We start from the raw sequence: 26410 nt of genomic DNA, 5'->3' as shown, positions 1-26410 counted from the left end.
CGAGGCTGCCTGCTTTCAGTGATTTAATCAATCCGTCATCCACAGGGGTGACCTGCGGAAAGGATTAAAACACTTCTGTTCCTACTCGTGGATTCATTCAGTTCACCTCCAACACAGCAAAGTGACGATCAATGCGATCTTTAAAAGAGTTGATTGTTCCGCGTTAACTACTCCTGCAGGAAGGTTTTTCCAGTGGCGGACGACTCTGTTCGAAAAATAACTTCCGCCAATATCCGTATTGCATCGCTTCGCTTGAATTGTTTTACCGTTGTTTCTTGTCCTCGGGTTAGTTTGTAGCGTGAAGAGTTTGGAGTGATCGACATTGCTGAACTTGTTGAGGTACTTAAGACTTTTATCATCTTTCCCCCCAATCCCCTCTTTTCCATCGTGAAAAGGTTGAGTCGCCCGAGTCGTTCTTCGTAAGATTGCGGCCTTAATAATGGTATCATATTCGTAGCGCGTCGCTGTACTCTTTCGAATAATTTAATGTCTCTTGTAATTATGGGCGTACGGCGTACTCAAGGTGGGACTTTACCAGGCCCCAGGAGGAGAAGGAGGAGGAAGAGGAAGAAGAGGAGGAGGAGGCTGGTGTCCTCTGTAAGGCTCCAACACAAGCCTAGTCAACAAATTGTGTATTTACTCGCCAGCTTTTGTGTGTTTGGGGCCCGAAGAGCCCTGGAGGGTGTGTTGTGAGGGGGATGTCATTCTCCCCCCCCCCCTCTCCTTTCAGACCTCCTTTGTTCGTCTTCTTCGTCGTAGTCGTCGTTGTTATCTTCGTCGTCGTCTGGTACTTCTTTCTTTATCGCTTTGTTCTTAATCGCCTTCTTCTTCGTCCTCTCTTTTCTATCTTTTTTTTCTGATCTTTTTTTCCTTCTTCGTCGTCTCTTGTTTTTGTGGCCTTTCCTTCATCAGTCTCTCAATAATTCTGTGCAGTTTCCCTTCACTATTCTTATACCCGAGTTTTTTTTGTCTCGCTCTAACTCCCATACAGACCGAGGCCTTTCCCGCATAAGGCTATCAATAATTTATGTTAGTTTCCCTTCCGTATGTTTTTTTTTTTTTTTTTCGTCTCTCCAACTCTCTTACTGACCGAGGTCTTTCCCGCATCAGGTTTTCAATAATTCAGTGTACTTTCCCCTCCCCCTCGCGCGCTGCAGTCCAAAGCCTGTATTCTTAAATGTCTTGGCGCCTCAGTTCGCCTGTTTAAAAAGCCTCTCGTGGTAGAAGTTGCTGGGGTTTTCATGGACTGTTTTGTGATGCTAATGATAATTTTACACGACCTCTGCACCTTGGGCGTGGAAATCACCCACCCATGAAAACCCAGTTAATTTCCTCTGCAGCCTTGGAAAATAGTCGTAATGGGAGCTGAAAAGCCTCTCGTAGAAGTTCCTGGGATTTTCATGGACTGTTTTGTGACCCTATTGATAATTTTACACGACTTCTACACCTTGAACGGGGAAATCACCCACCCATGAAAAATAATCTTAATGGGAGCTGAAAAGCCTCTCGTAGAAGTTCCTGGGATTTTCATGGACTGTTTTGTGACCCTATTGATAATTTTACACGACTTCTACACCTTGAACGGGGAAATCACCCACCCATGAAAACCCGGTTAATCTCCTCTGTGGCCTTGGGAAATAGTCGTAATGGGAGCTGGAAAGCCTCTCGTAGAAGCTCCTGGGGTTTTCATGGACTGTTTTGTGACCCTATTGATAATTTTACACGACTTCTGCACCTTGAACGGGGAAATCACCCACCCATGAAAACCCAGTTAATTTCTTCTGCGGCCTTGGAAAATAATCTTAATGGGAGCTGGAAAGCCTCTCGTAGAAGTTCCTGGGATTTTCATGGACTGTTTTGTGACCCCAGTGATAATTTTACACGACCTTGAACGGGGAAATCACCCACTCATGAAAACCCGGTTAATCTCCTCTGTGGCCTTGGGAAATAGTCGTAGTGGAGCCAAGAAGGGGAACTCATAAGATAAGGCGGCGCGGCGTGACTCCCACGGCAGCAGCCAGCGACCTACATATTTCCTTCCTCTACAAACAGGAATCTGCAGCGAAGAACCTCTAAGTATTTCAATATGGGACGTGCCAGAATGTATGGTATTCCGACCCTTTTTTATATTAACTTTTTTTTTCTCCTCCCCTGAACAGCGTTGCTCATTTCTGTGTGGCTTGATAATATGTGTGTTGTTCTTGTTATGTTAGTTATAGCTGGGGGGTTTTCTCTATCTATCTATCTATCTATCTGTCTATCTATCTATCTATCTATCTATCTATCTATCTATCTCTCTCTATCTCCCTTTTTGTCTTTTTTTCCTGCCTTCCTTCCTTTCTTCCATATTACTCTTTGCTCTTTTGTTTTCTTGATTTCTCTCTCTCTCTCTCTCTCTCTCTCTCTCTCTCTCTCTCTCTCTCTCTCTCTCTCTCTCTCTCTCTCTCTCTCTCTCTCTCTCTCTCTCTCTCTCTCTCTCTCTCTCTCTCTCTCTCTCTCTCTCTCTCTCTCTCTCTCTCTCTCTCTCTCTCTCTCTCTCTCTCTCTCTCTCTCTCTCTCTCTCTCTCTCTCTCTCTCTCTCTCTCTCTCTCTCTCTCTCTCTCTCTCTCTCTCTCTCTCTCTCTCTCTCTCTCTCTATGCTTCTCTCCTCTCTCTCTCTCTCTCTCTATCTATCATCCTTCAGATATCGATGCCACGTTTCAAGGAACACGCTCGGGGTTAATGAGACTAATATACGACTCGGTTACGGCACCAGAGTTAGACGAGGCTCCCTCCTCCTTCCACTCTTCCTCTCCCATCCATTCATCGACCTCTCTTCTCCGCCCGTCTTCTGGGGTCCCAAACTTCACCCCTAGTCGCTTAAGAAAGGAGAGGACGGGAAATGAAGGAAGGAGAAGATGAGGGAAAGGGGAGAGAAAGGGAGCGAAGAAGGAAGGAGAGAGTGGGAAGTGAAGGAAGGAGAGAGGGAGGGAAGGAGGGAGAGAAAGAGAGAGAGGGAGCGAAGGAGGGACCACTGATTTTTTTCCCTTCTAACGACCTCTACCAAGGCCTGGTCGTAAGCAGCTGAACAGGTCGTCGTTGTTGCAAGGTCTTTATCATTCTCTTCCTGCACGACCCCTGCATACGCCTAGTGGTGCTCTGGGGCGGTCGTGGTCGTAGTCGTCATTTACGGGGAACGGGGTTTCCACCTTGAACCTCTCTCATCCCTGGAAATGCTCGGTCGTGAGCAGATTACGGTGGAAAGGTTTCTGGGGTGCATAATTTAGTAAGCCAGGTCTGTGATGCGGCTGAATTTCAATCTCGGGCTGCGGTGTGTGCCTACGCGTGGCTGTGTACCTACCTACGTTTGTCCGTCCAGGGCTGATTGCTTGTGCGTTCCTCAAAGGTGGACGAGAGCTGGACAGTTTGATTACAGTCCAGGTCACGACGGTCTGCCCAAACAGCGCAAATGTCAAGGTTCCTCTCGCTTTGGGCAGAAAGACAGAAAGAGCGTGAAGCGAGGACAAATGGCGAGAAAAAGAGCCACTTTTGCTGCCCTGACCTCTACTCAGATGGTCCGGGTTCGATGCCCGGCACTTAGCAGGTTAGTGTTACATTACAGAATAGTAAAACCAAATGTGTCTGAGACTCATAATACAAGTGAAAGCAAATCAGTCATGCGAAAATAATTATGAGGTTCGACATCATGAGAAAATTGGCGAATGGTACTGAACACGATAGAAGGTAAAGCAAAAAAGTACCGAAGACACAATACAAGGCGAAAACCAAATCAGTAATGCAGTAACAATTATGAAGAAGTTAAACATATGGCAGTGAGCAGGTGTGTTGGGGGTACAGAAGGGGAGGGGGGCGCTGAGCCTTTCCGAGAAGTGTTCTGACGTAGCGGCAGCAGCGTCGGCGACTCCTCCACAACTGGCGACGGGAGCAGCAGCGTCGCGTCTCTTGTCTTATTCATTGATCAAAAGGTCGCTACTCACCTCCGCGGTCTTGGTTTTGCACTCAGGGTCCATATCTTGAAACCTCTCGGGCTCCCATTACGACCACTTTCCAAGGCCACAGAGGAGATTAACCGGTTTTTCATGGGTGGTGAATGTCCCGTTCAAGATGCAGAAGTCGTGTCAAACTATCATTGGGATCACAAAACAGTCCATGAATACCCCAAACACTTCTGCAAGAGGGTTTTCAAACAGGCGAACTGAGGTGCCGAGACTTTTAAGAACGGGAGATGTAACCGGGGTGTCCGTGGGCAGTGTATGTCTGTCACCACACGTTCTGCAAAGGATTGGTGCCATACTTAGGTGGGGTTTTGTTGCTTTCTGTTTTTTTTGTTGTTGTTGTTGCATTTGAACTGGTCTGGCACTCAGGTCCGTTGTGCGTGGATGGGAGATGTAACTGGAGTGTCTGTGGGCAGTGTATGTGTGCCACTACCCGTTCTGCAAAGGATTGGTGCCGTTCTTAGCTGGGGGTTTTGTTGGGTTCTGTTTTTGTTGACCCTGAACTGCTTCCACCCATTGGTTTTTCACTCAGGTCCGTTGTGCGTAGATGGAAGATGTTATTGGAGTGTCTGTGGGCTGCGTATGTGCGCCACTAAACGTTCTGTATACAAAGGATTGGTGTTCGAAATTGACTTCTCTTCCGGCTTTTTCTGTTTTCTTTTGTCGGAGCTGCAGCGTCTAGCGAGCTTTTTTGTTGTTGTCTCGCTGTGAAAATAACTTAGCTGCCTTTTTATGTTGTTTTCTATTTTTGTTACCCATAAACTGCTTCCGTTGCTGTCAAAATATTAAATATGCCACGCAATTCGTCTGTTTGTTACCGCGATGGCAACACCGACTATGGCACAAACAAGACCGCCTTCACCAACACCAGCGGCGCCTTGAGGGTCGGAGAAGAAGTCTGTGGTTAGCGCCTAATGACAGAGTGACGGGCGAGGCGAGTGGAGGCTGCGGTGCTGAGGCGGGGCGTATCCTGCGGCCCGAGATGGAAGGTATAAACAGAGTGCGTTGGGGAGGAGAGAAGGCGGCTGAGGCGTCACGTTGAGGGCTGATCAGTTGCAGTGTATGTTGAGGGGGAGGGGGGGGGGTCTTGTGTGTGTGTGTGTGTGTGTGTGTGTGTGTGTGTGTGTGTGTGTGTGTGTGTGTTTGCGTGCTTATTTTCTCTTCCCTTTCGTTTTCCTCTCCATTTCCTTCTTCGTGTGTGTGTGTGTGTGTGTGTGTGGGTGTGTGTGTGGGTGTGTGTGTGTGTGTGTGTGTGTGTGTGTGTGTGTGTGTGTATATATATATGTGTGTGTGTGTGTGTGTGCCCCTCAACATGCGGGGATTCCACACACAGGCTCGGCAACAACAGGACCGCCCCTCGCCGCCTCGCTCTGGGTCAGCTTTAAGTAGATTAGCACCCCGTGTGTCCCAAATCCTGCGCCCCTGCACTCCCCGGGCCTCCGCGTCACGCCCCGCCCGTGTCAGCAGGAAGGAACGGCCGATGACACAACAGAATCACCACGCATGCCGCTGGAACGCCCTCTCTCTTTACCTCTACCTCTCCTTAACCTGTAAACACGAACACATCAAGGCTTTCATGAAATTTCCTTCGTCTATATTTCTTTGCCTGGCACGAAGAAAGGGGACGACGGCACCATCAAATTATCCTGCCATTGTAACGCTGGAACGCTTTCCCTCTCTCTCCGCTGTCCTTAACATGCAAACACGAGCGCATCAAAGACATCATGAAATTCCCTTCCATATATATTTCTTCGCCTCGTAAGTGAAAAGGGGACGAGGACACCATCAAATTATCCTTGTAATAAAACGCTTCTTTTAAGTATATTCCACATCCAACCACGAATGCCTTAGTTTTCATGAAATTAATAATCTATGTGTGTGTGGGGGGGGGATGGGCGTCGCGCCTGGGGGTAATAAAAGGTATTCTTAGCTGGTCAGTGTTTTAGAAGAGTGTCCGCAGCAGAGTCTCGGTTTGGTGGGTAGCTTGGTGGAGGTTTTGTCCCCGATTCGCCGCAAAGGACCAGAGGACACACGTTGAGGAAGGTTGGCAGTACTTGTTGCATCTCTTGGCTGTGTTAGCAAGGCAAGCAGTGTGTGTGTATTTACCTAGTTGTATTTACCTAGTTGTAATTTTACAGGGCCTGGGCTTACGCTCGTGTGGTCCCGTCTCCGTATCTATAATTATCCAACTTTTCCTTGAAGCTCTGCACACTCTTCGCCGATACTATTTCTTCACTTAGTCTGTTCCAAACCTCTATATTTCTTTGAGGGAAGCTATATTTCTTTATGTCTCTATGTGTGTGTGTGTGTGTGTGTGTGTGTGTGTGTGTGTGTGTGTGTGTGTGTGTGTGTGTGCTCATTTTCTTTTTTATTCCCTTCCTCTTCATTTCCTTCGTCTTTCTCTTCCTATTTCTTTATCATCCCCTTCCTCCTCCTCCACCTCCTCCTCTTAATCCTCCACTTTGTCCTCCCGTTACTCATCCTCCTTCCTTCTCCCTCTCTTTCCACCACTAGCTTCTCTTTCCGCTTTTATATCCACCACCTCCTCCTCCTCCTCCTCCTCCTCCTCCTCCTCCTCCTCTTCCGCCATAACCACCAGCTAAACCTCCCTACCCCGTACTTTCCCTCATGCTTGTCTTGTCTCCTTTGGCTACTGCTCCCCTCTCTTTCTTTTCTGCTTTTATATAATCCTCCTCCTCCTCCTCCTCCTCCTCCTCCTTCTGCATAACCACCAGCTAAGCCTCCCTCTCTCCCTCCCTCCCCGTACTTTCCCTCCTGCTTGTCTTGTCTCCTAAGGCTTCTGCTCTGCCCTCCCTCGCTCCGTTTCCCTGCAGTGGGCGCCGCCTTTCCACAGTGGGAGGCCCCGAGCACGCTTTGATCTGGCTGGCTGGCTGACCCGTCTACTTGGTGGCCGCACGCTGAGACTTTCTTGCCGACAAAAAGGGTCCGCGCCAGCTGTTTCTTGAGGGAGAGTTCCGGTTTTTCAGAATTTTGACTTTTTATTTCAGGGTTTTTATTTTTTAATTTTTGGTTTGGAATTTCGAAGTGTAGTTTTAATTTTGTTTGATATTCGTAGGGAGGGGTGGGGGGGGATGTTTTGGTGTTGCTGATGTTGTTGTTGTTGTTATTATTATTAGTGTGCATATTATTATTATTATTATTATTATTATTATTATTATTATTATTATTATTATTATTATTATTATTATTATTATTATTGTACATAGTAATACGAACACACACACACACACACACACACACACACACACACACACACACACACACACACACACACACACACACACACACACACACACACACACACACACATTCGTATTCGTTGCTACGCCAAAGATCGATGACGAATGCCCACTCTCCTCTCTCTCTCTCTCTCTCTCTCTCTCTCTCTCTCTCTCTCTCTCTCTCTCTCTCTCTCTCTCTCTCTCTCTCTCTCTCTCTCTCTCTCTCTCTCTCTCTCTCTCTCTCTCTCTCTCTCTCTCTCTCTCTCTCTCTCTCTCTCTCTCTCTCTCTCTCTCTCTCTCTCTCTCTCTCTCTCTCTCTCTCTCTCTCTCTCTCTCTCTCTCTCTCTCTCTCTCTCTCTCTCTCTCTCTCTCTCTCTCTCTCTCTCTCTCTCTCTCTCTCTCTCTCTCTCTCTCTCTCTCTCTCTCTCTCTCTCTCTCTCTCTCTCTCTCTCTCTCTCTCGCTGTTTTATTACTATCATTTTATCATTCGTAGGTCGATCATGATACTTATTTTCTACTCCTTCTTTTGCAGATAAGATGCGGCAGCTTTATCGCCCTCACCACGTCAATGAAGATAGGTAAGTACACTGCATACGATTATATCTATCTACCCTTGCTCATCCCTATGATGTCCCAAATCCTTATGCAAGAGATAACCAGCATCTTCATTCCTTCATCCCTTCCGCTGGTAAACTCCGGTACAGCCTTTCTTCCTTCGTCTGTATTTCCCCCTGTATCCACTGCAAACGTCTATCTACTCCTGCTCATCCCTATATATGCTGTCCAGGGGGGGGAGGGGGGGGAGTGTGTGTGTGTGTGTGTGTGTGTGTGTGTGTGTGTGTGTGTGTGTGTGTGTGTTAGTGCGCTCATATATCATAAAAACTTTATCTTCTTACACATCTCTCTCTCTCTCTCTCTCTCTCTCTCTCTCTCTCTCTCTCTCTCTCTCTCTCTCTCTCTCTCTCTCTCTCTCTCTCTCTCTCTCTCTCTCTCTCTCTCTCTCTCTCTCTCTCTCTCTCTCTCTCTCTCTCTCTCTCTCTCACACACACACACACACACACACCACACACACACACACACCTATCCTCCTCAGTTATAAAATTTCGCTTCCATAAAACACGAGTAAAAAAACACGATCGACACTTTACAGAAAAAAAAGCACACAGAACCTCCCCCCGCTGTGTTTTTTCACGGTGAGTTGAATGATAAAAGACAAGGTGAAGGGCGAAACAAAAACGAATACCCAACAAAAATACATTGACGGATACGAATTAGCAGAGGGAAGAGATAAACGTACTGGCGGTGGCGGTGGCAGCGAGGGGCAGGGGGACGGAGGGGGAGACCCGCGCCGCTCCAATACCCCTCCAAAGTTTATAATTGGTTGGCTCGGAAAATATAGCGAGGGAGAGAGAACAGGGAACAGACGAATAGATTGATTGTTAGATAGATAGACAGAACCATTGACGGATAAATGATTAATTAGGTAGACAGACAGATTATAAACAGACAGATTAATGCAGTGACAGGTAAACAAAAAGATAGATAGACACACAGACTCACAAATTGACGGACATAGGACGGCAGAGATGCAACGAAAACATAACAGCAGGCAAATACATGCAGTGGCTGAGTGGTTAGCGTGCGGGCCCAAAGTTCGGGAGGATGCAGGTTCGAGTCCCGCCCGGTGCCACGAGCTGGGATTTTTCAGTCACCGCCGAGTGGCCTAAGACTACCCACATGCTGTCCTGAAGACCATCTATCAACCCAAACTCCAGCGAAACTCTCTGAAAAAAGATCAAACATGACCTCCGGGGAATAGCATGAGCCAAGCAAAATGGCGCCACTATAAACACTTGCCTGCGCTTTAACGGGCTGGGGCTGAAGACCAGGCCCCACCAAGACAGCCCACCGGTGCCCATAGGCGAAACGTAAACACACACACACACACACATACATATTCTCTCTCTCTCTCTCTCTCTCTCTCTCTCTCTCTCTCTCTCTGACGTAACATCACCTCGACCCTTCGTTCTAGGCGATGAATAAGAACCAGGCAGCTTTATTGTGGCTCTTGCCCCGACCCGCCCCGACACCCTCCCGACCCTCCCCGACCCCGCCCCGCCCCGCCCCGCCCCGAGCTGCCTCACCCCATTCAGCCCACCATTGCTCCACCCCACTTTCTCTCTCTCTCTCTCTCTCTCTCTCTCTCTCTCTCTCTCTCTCTCTCTCTCTCTCTCTCTCTCTCTCTCTCTCTCACCCCCCCTTTCTTCGCCCCGCCCCTTCTTCCTCCTCCTCCTCCTCCTCCTCCGTCCCTATCGACCTTACCCTAGCTAGCGCATCCTGTCCTGCCCCGACACTCTCTCTCTCTCTCTCTCTCTCTCTCTCTCTCTCTCTCTCTCTCTCTCTCTTGCTCTCGCTCTCTTTCTTTCTCTCTCAAATGGAAACGTTTCATTGTCTTCTTTAATCTCTTCTTTTTTTTTTCTTTTTACCTTTTTTTCCTTTTTTTTTACCTTTTTTTACCTTCTCTTTTAAATTATTTACTTTATTTTTATCTTATTTTCCTTTTTTTTCGCTTCTCTTGTAAATCATTAACTTTCTCGGCCATATTTCCTCCTTGCTCGCTCCCTATTGACTTAAGCCCGCGCATCCTGCCCAGCTCTCTCTCTCTCTCTCTCTCTCTCTCTCTCTCTCTCTCTCTCTCTCTCTCTCTCTCTCTCTCTCTCTCTCTCTCTCTCTCTCTCTCTCTCTCTCTCTCTCTCTCTCTCTCTCTCTCTCTCTCTCTCTCTCTCTCTCTCTCTCTCTCATATCTTACTCTCGTTTTTTTTTTTTTCATCCCATTTGGTTCATCTTCAAGCCATCAGTTATTTCTTATTTGCCTCCCCATGCTTTCCTTTCCCTTACTTTCCTTACTTTCCTTCTATCTTCAACAACTTTCTTCTCTCTTCTTTTTTCATCCCATCTTGTAATTCTTTTCCAGTCCTCATCCTTTCCCCTTTTACTTCACCTCAATTTCCATTCCTCTCATCCTCCATTTACTCCTGGTTTCGCCTTTTCCCTTACTCTCCTTCCTTTCCTTCCATCTTCAACTATTTCCTTTTTCATTCCATCTTGTCCATTTCTTTCTTGTCCTCATCCTTTCATTTTCCCTTCCTCTCATCCTCCATTCTCTCCTGCTCTCCCCTTTCCACTTGTAGTCTTGGTTTCTTGCGTTCTTTCTCAATCATACTTTGCTTCCCTTGTCCAATTTTGTTTCCTCCGCCATCCTGTTACCATGCACAGCGAGTGAATATTAGAAAAGACTTCACTAAAAGATCAGGGAGGCTCGTGAAGGGTGGGTATGTATGTTGGTGTGGGTGTGACTTATTGTGGATGCGGATGTGGGTGTGGTGTGGGTGTTGTTTACTGTGGGTGTGGGTGTGAGCGTGGGTGGGCAAGGGGAGGGTCGGTCCAGGAAGGGTTGGGGAGTAGGTGTGTGTGTGTGTGGCTTACTGTGGATATGGGTGTAGGCGTGGACGTACCATGTGTTTGGGCAAGGGGAGGGTCGGTCCAGGAAGGGTTGGGGAGTAGGTGTGTGTGGGTGTGGCTTACTGTGGATGTGGGTGTGGGTGTGGACGTAGCATGTGTTTGGGCAAGGGGAGGGTCGGTCCTTTAGCCCAAGAAGCCGCTGCTGGGTTATCAAAAGGCCTTTCTTCCTTATATCACTTTAGAGGCCTCACAGCCGCCCTACTCTCTAAGGACCAACTTGCCCCCTCTTCCTTTCAGCATGCTTCTTAACTCTTTGTCCTTCGCTCTTCTCTTTCCCATTGCTACATGCCTCTTCCTCGTATCTACTTTTTTATTCTCTTTCTCTTTTTATTCTCTCTCTCTCTCTCTCTCTCTCTCTCTCTCTCTCTCTCTCTCTCTCTCTCTCTCTCTCTCTCTCTATCTCTCTCTCTCTCTCTCTCTCTCTCTCTCTCTCTCTCTCTCTCTCTCTCTCTCTCTCTCTCTCTCTCTCTCTCTCTCTCTCTCTCTCTCTCTCTCTCTCTCTCTCTCTCTCTCTCTCTCTCTCTCTCTCTCTTTCTCTCTCTCTCTCTCTCTCTCTCTCTCTTCATTTCACTCTCCCTCTCCCTCTCTCTGTCTACTTCTGTCTCTGTTCTCTCTCTCTCTCTTTCATATCTCTCTCTCTCTCTCTCTCTTTTTCTCTCTCTCTCCATCTTCTCTCTCTCTCTCTCTCTCTCTCTCTCTCTCTCTCTCTCTTCCTTTCTCTCTCTCTCCTCTTCATCTTCTTTCTATACACTTTTTCCTCTGTTCTCTCCTTCTCTTCATATCTTTTCCTTCCTTTTTTTTTTTCCTTCACTCCAAACCTGTTCCACTTATCATCTACTTACTTTATCTACTTATCCCTCTCTCTCTCTCTCTCCTCTTCGTCCTCTTTCCCTTTTCCTTTTTTATACTCTTTTTTATCTTTCCTTTCTTCTTTCTATCTTCTCTCCATTCTTTTTCCCTCATTCTGCCTTTTTTCTTCTTTTTTCTTTCTCTCTTCCCCTTCTTCGCCCTATCCTTCCCCTCCTTTATCTCCTTATCTTCTGTTTACCTCTTTTGTTTTCCCCTTCATTCTTTCCTTCCTCTCCCTTTTCTTTGTCATTTTGTTATTATTTTTTTATTCCTCCCTATTCCTTCGTCTCCTTAGCTCACCCTTTCTCTTTTTCCTCTCCTTCCATTTTCCACTTTTAACCTTCTTCCCTTCACTTTCCCTCCTTCTGTCTCTCCCTATTTTTCTCTCCTTCCCTTCCTCTCCCTCGCTTCCCCGCTCTCTCCTTCCCCATACGGCTGCCATTGACTTCCCCACCCTCCTTCATTTTCTCACTCCTTTGCTCTTCTTTCCCCTCTTAGAAAGGCGGCCTGCGCGTGAAGCTTTTTTAGGCTGAACAGGACAGTCTTGTATAGAGGCAGAGGAGTGGTGGTAAGCGTAAGGGGTAAGGGCTAACGGCATTCTTAAACATATCGTCAACCTAACACACATATTTGGCTAGGCTTTCGTTAGGGTTTTGGTCTCTTCCATGGGTTGTTTGATGCCCCTCGTAGTATTCTGACCGTTCCTTTGTACCATGAACCTAAGAAAACACTCATGAGAACCCGATTGATCTCATCTTCGGCCTTAGAAAGTAATTGAGAGTTTTGGGGGTATTTTTATGGGTCCCAAGTGTTTCTAAGCCGCTCAGTCAGGCATTCAGCACAGTACTATCGGCCTATCTTCTCTACCATAATAGTGAGCCTTTCCTTAACCCAGCGTAGTCCTGTATGGCGAATTACTGTAATATCAGGCGGTGGTGTTGTGTGAGGCGGTAGCTCTACATTAATGAGAACTATATTAAATACTCCTCCGTTATGTTAATGCGCCTGTTATTATCAACATGGTGGACTCGAGAGGTGGATATGTTGTTTGGGTTGATGATAATAATAGTGGGATTAATAGTGACGTGCTGACATTATTCCATAATCACATTTAGCCCTTGCTTGTAGTACGATTAAACCAGCTCCTCCATTCTCATTTCAGGCATTCATTACTTAATTTTATTGTCTTTATTATTTTCATATTATTCATGTGTACTCTTTTCTTTATTTTATACGGTAGAGGAGGTAGACCAGTGCGGAACACACACAGCGCCGGTAGGCTTTCTTGGTGGGACCTGATGGTCGGCCCCAGCCCGTTATGGCGCATGCAAGTGTTTATTGTGGCGCCATCTTGCTTGGCTCATGCTGCCCCACCGGAGCTTATCTTTGAGCCTTTCTTTCGAGAGAGAATCTAGAATCCGGGTTGACAGGTGGTCTTCAGGACAGCATGTGGGTAGTCTTAGGCCACTCGGCGGTTACTGAAAAATCCCTTTCGTAGCGGCGGGCAGGACTCGAACTCTCGTCCTCCTGGACGCAGCGCCGGCACGCTAACCACTCAGCCACCGGTGTTATTTGGTGTCTGAACTCTCTTGACGGAGACGTGGGATCGAAGTGTCTTTTGTCCCAATCAGGCAACAGTCGAGCCACAAGGTATCAGGGGACAAACGCGCTATTGACGAGGAGTCGCGCGGGGCAGAGACTGACAGGAGAGAGAGAAGGGAGGGAGGTAAGCCGGATGTAATGCTCGCCTCAGTAGAGAGTTGGGTCACACAGAGGAACAAGAGTGGATAGCAAGAAGATATTCAACACTGCACGGGAAGATATAACTTTTCCTCCTCTCTCTTGATGTCATTGCTTTCTTTTCACCCCCATAAGAGTATGGCCCTAGACTGCCTGCTCCTGTCTGTCTGTCTCTACTTCTCTATCCCTCCCTGTCTGTCTGTATGTCTATTTAGTGAACGAACTTAACCTCCAGTGGTGCTCCGGTAACACATATTCAACCCTTGACGACTCTTGGGCCCAGAGAGGAAAGAGAAAAACTTATCCGGGCGGGACAAGATCGCAAATAAATGTGTGACTGTTTTTGGCTGTCTGTGTTTCTGAATCTGTATCTCTGAGTAGCTAACGAACGTAACCTCCAGTGGTACATATTTAACCCTTGACGGCTTTTTTGGGCCCGGAGAGGAAAGCAAACTTATCCGGCCGACACAAAATCGCAAATAAATGTGTGCCAAAGAGCGTCGGCCTGAAGGAGTGTTGATGGAGCACCTCTAGAGCACTCGTCCGCTCGCTAGCTACTCAAAGCCAAGATCAAGTCACCGGTTGGAGAGGCAGGCGGATAAATGGGCGACTTCTGCTGAATTGCTGCTCGTCATTTTTTATATATATTCAGTTTTTACCCTTCGTTTAGGAGTGGAGGGGGAAGAGGGAGAGAGAGAGGGAGAAAAATAGACAGAGATAGAGAAAAAATATATATAGGTAAAAATTGATGGATAGATAGATAAATAGATAGAGAAGTAAACAAATAGAGGTATATAATGATTTCTTGAGAGAGAGAGAGAGATGGGGGGGCGGGGGGGGCGGTATCACGTTGCAGCGTTTTCCTTTACGAAGAAAACTCGAGAAAAACAAGCACAGAACGACGACGAAGAGGAGGAGGAGGAGGAGGAGGAGGAGGAGGAGGAACAGGCGGATGGCAAACAATTATTGTCCCATTTAGCTCAAGGTCTGTTTTTCTATTTTTTTTTCCCCTCATCTATGAAGTCATCGGTCTGGTTATTTGTCCTTACCCAAAAGTTTTCGTGTTTCCTTCCAGCATAAATGGTAACGTCACCTTAGTTAGCGTGTTTTTCGAGTATGACACCTATGGACTATTTGTTAGCTTTTCCCAAGAAGATTTCCTTGTTTTCCCTTCATTAGCTGCACACCGAATCTCATGGTTAACCTGATAGCAGCAGGGATCATGTTTCTTAATGGTCCCTCTAAGCGAGAATAATGAGAAAAATCATTACTCACGCAAACCATTTCTTAATATATATCAACGCATTTGTGATCAGTTTATGCATCATCTATTTTGGGGGGTTTATATCATGGCAAAAATGTGGCCCGTCGCTAGTACACGGTAAAGCCACAAATTTGGCCCGTCGCTGCTACCGGGTTAAGTGTTTTGGGGTCTTTTTTTATAAGTTTCAGCATCATGATTTAGCTTTAGGACTTTTCCTCTTATTTTTTTCTCGTCATGTTTTCAGTCTCAGTAAATGCTGCGAGAGGCTTTTCAAACAGGCGAACTGAGGTGCCGAGACATTTAGAAATATTCGCTCATGTCATTTTCCTTTCCAGTTATACCAGAAGCCAAAGACAATCCCGGAAGTAACAGTGACAATAGCAGGAGGAGGGTAAAGGTGGAGGAAGTCATTGGTGTGATGTGGCTGGCGGGGAGATCGTGGCATTAGTGGAAGCGCGAAAGGTGCAGGTGGGGGTGGAGGTGGTGAGGGTGAGGGCGAGGACGCGGTGCTTTCCATTGTGTGAGTGAGAATAATCTTGATCAAACTCGACGGGGCGCTGAATGGAGCCGTGGCCGAGAAGAATGAATGGTTCGTGTAGACTCCTGTGGTGAACTGGAGCCCAGGTTTGTTGACGGACCCGACCGACCACAGAGACTTTTGGGTGTTAGTGAGGCAGGATTTGTAGGGGGAGAAGTGGGAGTAGTTTTTACGTGCTGCCTGTAGCGCTGGTAGGCTGTCTTCAGGGGCCTTTTGGGCGACCCCAGCCCGTTAGTGGCGCAGGCGAATTTTATTTATAGTGGCTGCCGTGGTATATGACTCTTGCTTGGCTCCCGCTACCCCCGATGCTCCCCTTGAACGAAGTCGCTGAAGTTAGGTTGATTGAAGATCTGGGCAGCATGTGGGTAATCTTCAGACACGGCGATAGCTTGAAAAATCAGCGTGTTTTGGTGGGACTCGAACCTAGGTCCACGGGTTCACCATGCCCGCACGCTGACCACTCGGCCACCGCCTGGGAGTGCGGCGATGGAGAAAGAGGTAGAAGTAGAGAGAGAGAGAGAGAGAGAGAGAAGATGAGGAGGAGGAGGAGAAAAATATTGAAAGAAAAAAAGAAATTAAAGAGAAGAAAAACGAGGAAGATGAAGAGCAAGAAAGGAGGAAGAAGAGGAGAAGGAGGGAAAGCAATCAGAGGAGAGGTGGAAAAGTGTATCATTTCTTCAATCAATCCTTAATTCTTACAACCGATCCGGAGCTGGAGCAATCTGGGAACAGCCTCGCAGACACCCAAAGAAACTCTAGTCCGTATTTTTAAACACACCAGCGCCTCAGTTCCCTTGTTTGAAAAGCCTCTCGTCCTAGAAGTTGCTGGGGGGATCTCCATGGGCTGTTTTGTGATACTAGTGATAGTTTTACACGACCTCTGCATCTTGACCGGGAGCAACACCCATGAAAACCCGACTAATCTTCTCTGTGGTCTTGGAAAATAGTCGTAGTGGGAGCCCGAGACGCCTGTTTGAAATGCCTCTCTTAGAAGTTGCTGGGGGGATCTCCATGGACTGTTTTGTGATGCTGTGATAGTTTTACCCGACCTCTGCATCTTGAACGGGAGAACCACCCATGAAAACTAGGCTTATCTTCTTATAGTAATAGTAGAAGACCATTTTTTCAGCCTTTCCTATAGTAATATAAGACTATTTTTTCAGCCTTTCCGATAGCAATATTGTCACCTCGTGCCTCATATTCAAGTCAAGATGCGAGACATTTGACAAGGCTTCCGTAGGGATTGTGAGGGGGGGGGGGGGGGGGTCTTTTCCAGGGGTAGTTTTATGACCCTGGTGGTATTCTGACCCTTTTTCTGTATCCCGAACCTAAAGAAACACTCATGATAACCCGACTTCCCTTATGGCCTTTGGAAACAGTTGATGGGAGAGGCGGAAGCGTCTGAAAACACCGACCTGTCTCCCGTATCATAAGAACAGAAAACAAACCCACCCATGCAACGTGACCCTCAAAAATAATTAAAAAAATAAGTTGAGTGAAGCGGACAGGCGGGGGGGGGGGGGGGGAGCCGAGCTGCAATGCTAACAATGACGGCCGGGCAGGAAACAAGTCCCGTGGCACGTCCCCTTTAACAGACAGATTACACACATCGACTTGGGACGACCCCCGAAGAAGGCCCGCCCTCAGACTCTGGCGAGTTGTGTCAAAAGATGTTCACGGACTCGGAATGAAAGAAAAAAAAACGGATGGGAAAGGAAACAAATCTTGTGAGGAGGAGAGAATTATACATCGACTTGGGACCTCGAAGAACATTAGTGCCGGGTCAAAAGATCTTCAAAACGGAGGTAAAAGGGAGAAAGAAGAGTGCGGCAGGATACGTAGAAGCTTGTTAGTTCGGTAAGGAAGGAAGGAAGGGAGCTAATGAAGAGACTTAGGTCCACATTTTAAAACTCTTCAGACCCTTAGACCTCGAAGAACACTAGTGCCGGGTCAAAACGGAGGTAAAAGGGAGAAATACGAGTGCGGCAGGATGCGTAAAATCTTGTCAGTTAGGTAAGGAAGGAAGGAAGGGAGCTAATGAAGAGACTTAGGTCCACATTTTTAAACTCTTCAGACCCTTAGACCTCGAAGAACACAAGTGCCGGGTCAAAAGATCTTCAAAACGGAGGTAAAAGGGAGAAAGACGAGTGCGGCAGGATACGTAAAAGCTTGTCATTAGGTAAGGAAGGAAGCGAGCTAACGAAGAGACTTAGTTCCATATTATTAAACAATTCGGAACCTTAGTGCATCAATTTAAAAAGCCTCTCGTCTCGTCTCGGCGCCGCCTCAGTTCGCCTGTTTGAAAAGCCTCTCGTAGAAGTTGCTGGGATTTCCATGGACTGTTTTGTGATCCTAGTGACAGTTTTACCCGACTTATGCATCTTGAACGGGAAAAGCAGCCCTCATGTAAACCTGGTTAAGTTTCCCTGTGGCCTTGGGAAATAGTCGTAGTGGTAGAGACGCCTGTTTGGAAAGCCTATCGTAAAAGTTGCTGGGATTTCCATGGACTGTATTATGATGTTAGTGACAGTTTTACCCGACTTCTGCATCTCGAACGGGCCTTGGGAAATAGTCGGAATGGGAGCCCGATGCGTTTAAGAATATGGACATTGTTAGATCCATTGGGGCTCATTGGTTTCTGTGTCGTTGTTGAAAAGTCGTATATTTTTATTACCCTGCTCCGTTTTCACATGACTTTTTTTTATTAGACAGATAGATAGATAGATGGATACATAGATATTGCTTTTTATATTATTTCCATGGAGGTCCGTTGTCAAATATCTTCGTCTCTCTCTCTCTCTCTCTCTCTCTCTCTCTCTCTCTCTCTCTCTCTCTCTCTCTCTCTCTCTCTCTCTCTCTCTCTCTCTCTCTCTCTCAACTATCTTCCGGTCTCTTATCCATTAGTGAGAATATATTGCGATAAAATAAGAAACGGGAGAGAGAGAGAGAGAGAAATCGAAAAGAGGAGGAGGAGGGAGGGAGTAGAGAAGAGTAGGGTAGTGAGCCTGTGGTTGGCTATCCTGGACAGGCAGGGGTGAGGTGGGCGGTGGTGGTGGAGGAGGTAGTGGTGGTGGTGGCTGACAACGGCGCTCTGGTCTCTCCCTCGCCTCGCCAGTATCTCCCAAGCTCTCGTGTTGGTGAGTGCTGTCCGCTGTCTCGGTCCGCCCTACAACATCGGTGGCTATATCAGTGCGGGGTTTATACACAACCCTTGCCGGTCTCGCAGTATATGTGTATGCCATTTGAGGGGTCCGTGTGAGTCGTGTGAGCTCCTGTGTCGTGTGTACGTGCGTGGGGGCCGCGGTGTGCCCTCCAATGTGAAGTGAAGTGACGGCCAATCCAGCCACGCCAGGACGAGGAGACTGACGCCGCGGAAGATGAGGTGTAGTGGGAGGAGGTGCCGCGTCTGTGAGGCCTTGTCGCCGTGTCATGAGGGACGCCTTGCCTGCCTGCCGCCGCTCAGGTGATGCTCTCTCACACACACACACACACACACACACACACACACACACACACACACACATTCACAAACACATTCACAAACACACACACACACACACACACACACACACACACACACACACACACACACACACACACACACACACACACACACACACACACACACTCACACTCTCTCTCTCTCTCTCTCTCTCTCTCTCTCTCTCTCTCTCTCTCTCTCTCTCTCTCTCTCTCTCTCTCTCTCTCTCTCTCTCTCTCTCTCTCACAGCATCTTAAGGAAAGCTATCCGCCCTTTAAGCGGTCCTCCAATACACATTTCCGCAGGCCAAGCGCGGCAATAATCATTTAAGGCCTAACAGACACGCCGCTCCCATCCACTCAACGAGACTTCCTTGTCTTGTACTTGTGGCGCCGCGGAGAGCACTGAGCCTACGCACTCGTCGCCTCTTTGGGCTTGGCTTGGCCTCACCGGGACACTCTTGAACAGGGCAGGTTATGGCAGGTTAGGTTAGGTTAGGTTAGCTTTAAGGTAGTTGGAGTCAATTAGGGTATTTTTAAGTGAGAAACATGATGAGAGTATTTTCCAAAACGCCCCGTGGTTAGTTTCGAAGCTACAGGCGAGCGCCTTCACTCAGGAACCACATATCCATACAGAGATTAGGAATGTGCCTCCGGGACATTGCCAGCAGATTACTAAGTGCACGTAGCAGCAAAGATACATCGCGTTACTTTTGCACGCCATGAAATATAGGTCGGTATTCTCAGAAGCTTCCTTCTCTTGCATCAACTCATCCCAAAGACCGAAGAAGAGATTAATCGGGTTGTAATGTAATGAGACCTTTTTCAAGGTACAGCAGAAGGATCAAACTACCACCAGAGCCATAAAACTGCCCATTGAAATGCCTCCCACGACTTCAGTGAAAGCCTTGGTAATTGTGTGCCCTTAACTGCCGAAATGTTTAAGAATGCGGCCTGTGCAGTTCATTCCTCTTCTCCTGCACGACTTGATGTGATACCAGAAGCGTGTACTTGCCATACGAATTTATATTTTTTTTCGAGTTTCAATGATTGATTTTTTTTATGGCCAGCGGTTTTCAAAGAAGAGGCCTGCCTAGAGTCAACCCTCCCCACGCTATAGCGCCACAGACTGCATTGCACAAACCTTGGGACGAACCTTATGTCTGAAATAAGCTTTTTTCCTCATGTTCTTGGTCGGTATTGTCAGACGCTTCCACCTCTCACATCACGTACTTCCAAAGGCCGAAAAGAAAATCAGTCGGGTTCTCGTGAGTGTTGTTTGAGGTTCTTGGTACAGAGGAAGGGTCAGACTACCACCAGGGTCATTAAATGTGGTTCTCATGAGAGTTTTTTGAGGTTCTTGGTACAGAGGAAGGGTTAGACTACCACCAGGGTCATTAAATGTGGTTCTCATGGGTGTTTTTTGAGGTTCTTGGTACAGAGGAAGGGTCAAACTACCACCAGGGTCATTAAATGTGGTTCTCATGAGAGTTTTTTGAGGTTCTTGGTACAGAGGAAGGGTCAGACTACCACCAGGGTCATTAAATGTGGTTGTCATGAGTGTTTTTTGAGGTTCTTGGTACAGAGGAAGGGTCAGACTACCACCAGGGTCATTAAATGTGGTTGTCATGAGTGTTTTTTGAGGTTCTTGGTACAGAGGAAGGGTCAGACTACCACCAGGGTCATTAAATGTGGTTCTCATGGGTGTTTTTTGAGGTTCTTGTTACAGAGGAAGGGTTAGACTACCACCAGGATCATTAAATATGGTTGTCATGAGTGTTTTTTGAGGTTCTTGGTACCGAGGAAGGGTCAGACTACCACCAGGGTCATTAAATGTGGTTCTCATGAGAGTTTTTTGAGGTTCTTGGTACAGAGGAAGGGTCAGACTACCACCAGGGTCATTAAATGTGGTTCTCATGAGTGTTTTTTGAGGTTCTTGGTACAGAGGAAGGGTCAGACTACCACCAGGGTCATTAAATGTGGTTCTCATGGGTGTTTTTTGAGGTTCTTGGTACAGAGGAAGGGTCAGACTACCACCAGGGTCATTAAATGTGGTTCTCATGAGAGTTTTTTGAGGTTCTTGGTACAGAGGAAGGGTCAGACTACCACCAGGGTCATTAAATGTGGTTCTCATGAGAGTTTTGAGTTCTTGGTACAGAGGAAGGGTCAGACTACCACCAGGGTCATTAAATGTGGTTCTCATGGGTGTTTTTTGAGGTTCTTGGTACAGAGGAAGGGTCAGACTACCACCAGGGTCATAAAAGTACTCCTGGAAATGCTCAAACTCCTACGAAAGCCAAGCTGAATATGAGTTCTTGGGCACCGAAATAATTAAGAATGCGACCATCCATTGATAAAGAGCAACAGCCTCAGTTCATTTTATTCGTATAACAATCTGTGGGTGGTTTTTTATTCCACGTTTTCAGAATCTTAATCAAAATTCAGTTAAGCGATAGAGTGAGTGTGTGAGTGAAGCGACGCGCCCCCGGATGTCTGCTCCCCATTAGTTAGTTAGATAGAGTGAGCTGGTTCATCTTGCCTCTCCCTTTCCTTCATCTCTCCACTTTCTTCCCCATTCTTCTCCTCGCCCTCCTCCTCTCCTCACTCTCCTTCTCCTTTCTCCTCTCCTCCTCTCCTTCTCTTTCTTTCCCTCCTTCTCCTTTCTCCTCTCCCTCATCTCTCCACCTTCTTCCCTTCCTTCTCCACTCCCTCCTCCTCCCCTCACTCTCCTTCTCCTTTCTCCTCTCCTCCTCCTCTCCTTCTCTTTCTTTCCCTCCTTCTCCTTTCTCCTCTCCCTCATCTCCATCTTCTTCCCTTCCTCCTCCACTCCCTCCTCCTCACTTTCCTTCTCCTTTCTCCTCTCCTCCTCCTCTCCTTCTCTTTCTTTCCCTTTTTCTCCTTTCTCCTCTCCCTCATCTCCATCTTCTTCCCTTCCTCCTCCACTCCCTCCTCCTCACTTTCCTTCTCCTTTCTCCTCTCCTCCTCATCTCCTTCTCTTTCTTTCCCTTTTTCTCCTTTCTCCTCTCCCTCATCTCCATCTTCTTCCCTTCCTCCTCACTTTCCTTCTCCTTTCTCCTCTCCTCCTCCTCTCCTTCTCTTTCTTTCCCTTTTTCTCCTTTCTCCGCTCCCTCATCTCCATCTTCTTCCCTTCCCTTCGCAATGGGTGGCTGTTCGTCGACAACTGGGACCTCTTCTTTGGCAACGACGCCCTCTACGCCCGTGACGGGATACACTTGACGTTCAAGGGTGTTGAGGCCCTCTCAGACTCCCTTGAGCGAGCACTTGGTACCCTGAGGGATTTTTTAGTATAGGCGAGGGGGGGAGGAGTAATGGGAGCAATGGGAGGAGTAATGGGAGAGGACATCTAGCTCATAATATAACCAGGCAGCTTAGAAGTAATTATAGGGGAGTAACAGAGGACTGGCTAAGAATCTTCTATAATAACAGTAGGAGCCTCAGAAACAAGATAGACTTACTAAGGGGTGAAGCTTGTTCAGAAAATTTTGACATAATAGCGATCACTGAGACATGGATAGACACTGCCAATAGAAATTTTAGATCAGAATTTGAAATAACGGGTTATCAGATGTTTCACAAAGACAGAAGGGGCAGAAAGGGAGGTGGAGTTGCGCTATATGTTAAAGACTCACTTAAATGTTCAGTTAACAATTCAGTCAAAACTAACATGGATTCAGAATCAGTTTGGGTGGACGTTTACAAAGGGAAAGAAAAACTAACTCTAGGAGTTATGTACAGGCCACCCAGCCTTAACAGGCAGGACACGAGTATATTACTACAGGAGATTGGCAGGGCGAGTAGGAGTAGAAATGTCTGCGTAATGGGGGACTTTAATTATAGGAATATAGACTGGGAAGACCTAGTGGGTGACCTGGAAGCCGAGGACTTTCTTGAAGTTATACAAGATAATTTCCTTAAGCTGGTAGTTACTGAGCCTACCAGAGGAGATAACATATTAGACTTAGTCCTAACCAATAATGGGAACTTGCTACGTGAGTTGGAGGTGGGCGGAGAGTTAGGAAATAGTGACCACAGAACGATTCGTTTTAGCTTAGACTGGGCGGTAACCCGCGAACCAAACCCAGTGTTAGTGCCAGATTTCAGAAGAGCAAATTACGAGGGGCTTCGAAGACATCTTGAAGGGGTAAACTGGGATAATTTAGGGATTCATGAGGGCCAGAACTGCGGATTGGAGAGCCAGGAGAACCAGGTAGAAATGTCTTACAATAATTTAGTTAGTGTAATAGTAGAGGGGCAAGGACAGCATATACCACAGCGAACACTTAGAAAAGAAAACAATGATCCTAAGTGGATGACTCGTGGACTAAAACACGAGATTGGGTTAAAGAAGGGAATTTATCAGAAAATAAAGAATGGTGAAACACATCTCAGGGGCCGGTACGTCGAACTATCTAGACTAGTTAAGAAAAACACCAGGATAGCAAAAAGGAACTATGAGATCAAAGTAGCAAATGAGGCGAAAAGTAATCCTAAGGGCTTCTTTCAGATGTATAGAACAAAAACACGGGAGAAAATTGGACCGCTGAAAACAAACACAGGGGAGCTAGTAGGAAATTACGAAAATGTGAGCACATTGTTGAACGACTACTTCCTTTCAGTATTCACACAGGAGGATCGAACGACTATACCGGAAAGGGTTCAGGTGTACGAGGGCGGGGATGGCGATAAATTGAGGGATATAATCATTACCAGGCAAGTAGTTCAGGATGAGATAGATGAGCTTAAGAAGAACAAGTCGCCAGGTCCTGACGGGACATTTCCGAGGGTATTAAAATAATTAAGTGATGTACTCAGTGACCCACTAACCGACATCTTTAAGATGTCGGTAAATACTGGCTATGTGCCGAGCCTATGAAAAGTAGCTAATGTGGCGCCGATTTTCAAAAAGGGGGACAGGTCAGTTGCTTCAAACTATCGCCCAATTAGCTTAACATCGGTTATAGGCAAGATGCTGGAGTCCATAATAGCCAGGAACATTCGGGAGCATTTAGAGAAACATAGCTTAATTCACGACTCGCAGCATGGGTTCACAAAAGGTAGGTCATGCCTCACCAATCTCTTGTCCTTCTACAATAAAGTATTTGAGGCGGTTGACAGAGATGAAAATTATGATGTAATCTATCTTGATTTTAGTAAAGCGTTTAACAAAGTTCCTCACCAACGACTGTTGCTTAAATTACAGACTCACGGAGTAGAGGGTAAAGTTTTGAGCTGGGTCAAGGTGTGGCTTAGCAATAGAAAGCAAAGAGTGCAAATCAATGGTAAAAGATCTGACTGGGGATGTGTTTCGAGTGGGGTCCCACAAGGTTCGGTATTAGGTCCACTTTTGTTTATTATTTATATCAATGACATAGATACAGGAATTAGTAGTGATGTTAGTAAATTTGCAGATGATACCAAGATCGGTAGAGTAATTGAGTCGGATTAGGACGCTAGTATTCTCCAGGGTGAACTCAACAGATTGTATGCCTGAGCGGATAAATGGCAGATGGAGTTCAATGTAGGGAAGTGCAGTATTCTGAGTGTAGGTAAGAACAACCCCTCACATAACTATTGCTTAAATGACACTGTCATAAGCAGGTCTGGGTGCGAGAGGGACTTAGGGGTCTTAGTGAGCTCTGATCTCCGTCCAAGGGCACAATGCATTCAAGCTAGAAATCGAGCAAATAGGGTACTGGGATTTATTTCAAGGAGCGTAAGCAACAGAAGCCCCGAAGTCTTCCTCAAACTATATTTAGCATTAGTTAGACCTCATCTTGACTATGCGGTTCAGTTCTGGTCACCTTTCTATAGAATGGATATCAAAATGTTAGAATCGGTGCAGAGGAGGATGACTGAGATGATTCAGGGGTTGAGAAACTTGCCATACGAGGAAAGACTCAAACAGTTAAACTTGCATTCTCTAGAAAGGCGAAGGGTGCGTGGAGACAGGATCGAGGTTTATAAATGGATGAAGGGCTTTAATAAGGGAGACATTCATAAGGTTTTGTTGGTAAGAGAACCGGGTAGGACACGAAGTAATGGGTTTAAACTGGATAAATTCAGATTCAACAGGGACACAGGCAAAAATTGGTTTGCAAACAGGGTAGTGGATGAGTGGAATAGGCTTAGCAGTCACGTGGTGAGTGCCAATACAATTGTCACATTCAAAAATAGACTAGATAAATTCATGGACAGCGATATTAGGTGGGATTAGATACACGGGAGCTTAGGGTCAAAGGAGCTGCCTCTTCAGAATGGACATCAACTTGCTAGAATCAGTTCAGAGGAGGATGACCAAGATGATTCAGGGGCTGAGGAACCTCCTATATCAAAATAGGCTGAAACATCTAAACTTACATTCACTAGAGAGCCGAAGAGTGCGGGGAGATCTGATAGAAGTATTCAAATGGGTCAGGGGTTACAACAAAGGCGATATAAGTAATGTACTGAGAATTAGCCAGCAGGATAGAACTCGCAGTAATGGATTTAAATTAGAAAAGTATAGATTTAGGAGAGATATAGGCAAGCATTGGTTTAGTAATAGGGTGGTGGGGGAATGGCATAGACTCAGCAATCACATAGTTAGTGCAGGGACGGTGGCTTGTTTTAAGAGTAGACTGGATAGCTACATGGACGAGGACGACAGGTGGCAGTGAGGTGTGGGTGCAGTAGGGTGACGGGGTACTGGATGCGTACCTAGTACCGCCGGTATAACGAGGATCAAGCCTCTACCTGTTACCCCTGTAACTACACCTCACCCATCGTGAGTAGTTGGGGGGATTCTGGAGCTGCCCTGTGTAGGCCACCCGGCCTCTTGCAGTTTCCCTATGTTCTTATGTTCTTATGTTCCTTCTCCACTCCCTCCTCCTCACTCTCCTTCTCCTTTCTCCTCTCCTCCTCCTCTCCTTCTCTTTCTTTCCCTCCTTCTCCTTTCTCCTCTCCCTCATCTCTCCATCTTCTTCCCTTCCTTCTCCACTCCCTCCTCCTCACTTTCCTTCTCCTTTCTCCCCTCCTCCTCCTTCTCTCCTTCTCTTTCTTTCCCTCCTTCTCCTGTCTCCTCTCCCTCATCTCTCCACCTTCTTCCCTTCCTTCTCCACTCCCTCCTCCTCACTTTCCTTCTCCTTTCTCCTCTCCTCCTCCTCTCCTTCTCTTTCTTTCCCTCCTTCTCCTTTCTCCTCTCCCTCATCTCCATCTTCTTCCCTTTCTTCTCCACTTGCCTCCTCTCCTCACTTTCCTTTTTTTTTTTTTTTCTTCCTCCATCAGTCATCTCAGAGCCAAACGAAAACCTATACTGCCAATACCAGCGTTTAATCGACACGTAATGACGAGTGTGTGTGTGTGTGTGTGTGTGTGTGTGTGTGTGTGTGTGTGTGTGTGTTTGTGTGAGGGATCCAAACACACACACACACACACACCCACACACACCCCGAGAGAGAGAGAGAGAGAGAGAGAGAGAGAGAGAGAGAGAGAGAGAGAGAGAGAGAGAGAGAGAGAGAGAGTCGTCGGAGTCGTTTCCTCTACCCTGATACTCTACTCGACTTTAATTTCGTTTTTTTTGTAATTTGTCTATGTTACACTTCTTAAATGTATTTGCTGGTTTGTGGGTTGGCGTCCAGCACCAGGAAGCTTCAAGTGGTGCGTCGATTGATAGACTTTGCGAACCAGTGCCCTAAACTGGCGAGAAAAACTCCCTTGCATCACAGCGTTGAGCACTAGCCGCGGTGTTTGTGTAACATCCCCGCCGGCACGCCGCGGCCCC

The 26410-nt window shown here is 46.8% G+C and overlaps 1 protein-coding gene across 14 annotated transcripts in view; it reads left to right on the top strand.

Annotated features, from left to right (window-relative positions):
• The window catches only part of LOC127000692 (regulator of G-protein signaling 9-like), a 142197-nt gene that overhangs the window by 69831 nt on the left and 45956 nt on the right, over positions 1-26410 (top strand). For 11 of the 14 annotated variants that reach the window (XM_050865144.1, XM_050865080.1, XM_050864727.1 and 8 more), the window contains one exon: positions 7770-7815. The gene's annotated coding sequence lies outside the window, so the exon portion shown is untranslated. Of the gene's footprint in view, positions 1-7769; positions 7816-18259; positions 18614-26410 lie in introns of those variants that run through there. The other 3 variants (XM_050865596.1, XM_050865517.1, XM_050864793.1) reach the window with 1 other exon arrangement.

This window comes from Eriocheir sinensis, chromosome 1, assembly GCF_024679095.1.
Source record: "Eriocheir sinensis breed Jianghai 21 chromosome 1, ASM2467909v1, whole genome shotgun sequence".
NCBI lineage: Eukaryota > Metazoa > Arthropoda > Malacostraca > Decapoda > Varunidae > Eriocheir > Eriocheir sinensis.
Note: the sequence above shows the minus strand (reverse complement) of the source record. Positions and strands in the feature narration are given on the sequence as shown.